A 3,009-nucleotide genomic window follows, 5' to 3' on the forward strand; every position below is an offset into this window, starting at 1 on the left:
GTACATAAACACCTAGCCATAAGCAGAATAAATGTTTGGTTTATTTATTTATTTGGGGTTTAAAGTCCAAAAGCAACTCAGGCTATGAGGGACGCCGTGGTGAAGGGCTCCGGAAATTTCGACCACCTGGGGTTTCGCCTTCATTGAAATTCAGCCGCCACGGCCGAAATCTAACCAGCGTCTTGCGGGTCAGCAGCCGAGTGCCGTAACCACTGAGCCACCGCGGCGGGGCGCAGAATAACTGTATAGTTTGCTTAATAAATGATACAGTTTATAGATATGATGAGGGCTAGGCGTAAGAAAAAAAAACAAAGCCTTTATGTACCACCCGTAGTTTTACTCACCATTTTCGCCATCCTGAACAGCCGCAGTCACTCTGATCCTCCTGATACATTCCGCTAAAGGAAACAACATGGCCTGTCCCTAAGAGCGCAATATTATGCTACAGCGTTTGCTGTCTAAATCAGAAACGAGCAACTGTGAATCACAACCGAATTGAGGGGTCAGTGCCATGGTGGCGACTCCGCAATCAAAAGCAGGCTGGCGTATCACGAGTTCAGGCCCAATGAAAGTCGTTTATATAGAACCAAGAAATTGCGATGCTTGACAAAGGCGCCTGCTGCTTGTGTAGTTTAGAAATCCATTAGTGTATGCCTGAACCAGCGAACAGCATCTGCGGACGCGCAAGACATCGCCGGTGCACTTCCGGTTATGCAGGATGGAGCTGGCACCAACTGTGCGCGCTGCACGGGGTCGGCTCCACACGTTCCGCGTCTTCCAGCGCGGCAAAGAAAAGATCTCCATAGCTTTTCCTCTCGATCGCAGCAGGACTTCTCGCAACGTGCTTACTTCCCGGATCAATGTCCGGAATTTTTTTTAATACTTGATTAATCAAACGTATTGCATGTTTCACTGCGCTGTGAGTTAGTGCTTCAGCTTGTGTTGACTTGTAGCTCCTAACAGACCTTACAATAATTTTTTTTGAGTGCTTGTTGAAGGGCGATTTAGGAGTAGGTGTTGAACGGCTGCGTCTAGAGTTATCCCTGTCCTCCTGCCCCCGTCTTCATCGCCATCTCCGCATGCTTTTATAGAGAGGAATTCAGCAAAACAGCATCAAAGGAGGCCGTGGATCGCATTGGGCGTCCATCAGCGATTTGGTTACTAAGCGGACGACCTTCGTTATGTGCGACTGAACGGACAAGTGCAATGCGCAATGTGTTCGCCGGAGTGATTATTTTACCTTCCTTATTAAATCTATTAAACTGTCTTCTTTCATCTTTGTGAAGCCCTTTTCACCTCAAGTGGCATCTGGCAATAACTTCAAAAGTGAAACATCAACCCCACCCAATGTGTTACAATGGAGGCCAGTATGACGGTCGTGAACACGCTCCTATGTACAAACTGCAGGATTCGGCCTCTGGAGCACTGAACGAAACCTCGTACGAATAGAATTGCAGAAAAATGGCTATTGTCCAATTCTGCTCATCTCCGCCAGTTGTCAAGCGTTGTTTCTCGAACGCGCTGACGCCAGAATGTGTTCAAATAATCATTAACAGCACAGTTGCAGACATCGTAATCAGGCGATTTCACCACCGTTCTCTCTGCCATACCCTACCAGAATCGGCTTGTGTCAATCGTCTGGGTGGCACGATTACAAGTTTTGCTGGGTGCGTTCACGGAAAGGGGCAAGCAGCCTCCTGCCGAGGCGGTGCGCCAACGTGCACGGTAAAATAGAAAAAAAAGTGAACGTGGTGAACCATGAACATAGGGCAGAGTAATCCCCAGTCAGACGTAAACGACCCAGGAAAACGAATTAATGTATGGTTCTATTTACGTGGGAACAGCGCAGCAAAAAAAAATGACAGAAACTAGCAGCCTAGACGCCGTCAGTCATTCGTCTATAAATCAATGATGGACCAATGTAATGCACTTCGCTGTGCCGTCAGAGCGAAGCTGTGGCTGCCAGCATAGAAAATGAGGAGGTTGGCTTCGCCAAAAGATTGCGAAGTAACGCTCATTTGAATTTTCACCCTCTTTCAGGGCGCGCATGGATCTAATGCTCGGCAGTCATGATCATAAAGGCGCGAACTACGTACTGGGCTTGCTTAATTTAAATTCCGAAACATTCTCAGGGACCCATTAAGGGAGACCTGAGGACAAATAGAACCTGGTTTGCATCGACTGGGCACAGCGTTCAAATAACATTGAAGCCACACGCACCAGAATCGGAGCTTTTATAAGCTCGAAAAGACCGGAAACTAAATACTAGGGTCCCCATCACTGCCCAAAATCGCAAGTAAACTCCGTGCGCTGACTCCACTTTTCTACATAGCCATTAATTTCGAAACGGTGTTAACCAGAACATTTCGCTAAGGACGTCACGAGTTTGATTAGACTGGCGGCAAAATAACATATCCAGTATTCTACCCGATAAATGCATCTTTTGTTGCCAGCAGAAAAACGTCAGCATAGACAGAAAAGGGAAAGAGTATGTTTTTGCCCAGAACATTAACTGGATGGAGTTATGCCCAGCGTCGATTCGTAGTGCAACCCAGAGCACGGTAGCTTTGCGGCGAATCCGCAACAATGTGAACGTCATACCTTTTTACATTGTGCTTCTGGCGCCACTCAATTGATCAGGTATGGTCCGAGACTTAAGTAAAGAACAGGAATATTTGCTCCCAACATAGCCTAGTGGCCATAAATGCGGCTGAAAGCTTTGCTTGCTAGGGCTGAAAACTGCATAAAAGCGGAAAAACTACGTGCTCCTTCTTCCGGTTAATGGTCGTACTAGGCGTGTTCGTATAGACTCCACAGGTGTATACAGCCTCGGCTACCGCTTTCCTCTTGTGTAGATTTTTACCATAGAATCTCCACGGAACAGCCACGAGGAGCAGACCGCTCCCGTCTTTCAGACGCGACTTACGGAGGCTGTCGGGAGGGGCAGCAGCAGTAGAGCCATGGCCAAAATGCCCCTTCTACATCCGACGCACCGCTCTCGGGCGCCGC

Source organism: Amblyomma mixtum, chromosome 3 (genome assembly GCF_055824585.1).
Source record: "Amblyomma mixtum isolate Tamu chromosome 3, ASM5582458v1, whole genome shotgun sequence".
Classification (NCBI taxonomy): Eukaryota; Metazoa; Arthropoda; class Arachnida; order Ixodida; family Ixodidae; genus Amblyomma; species Amblyomma mixtum.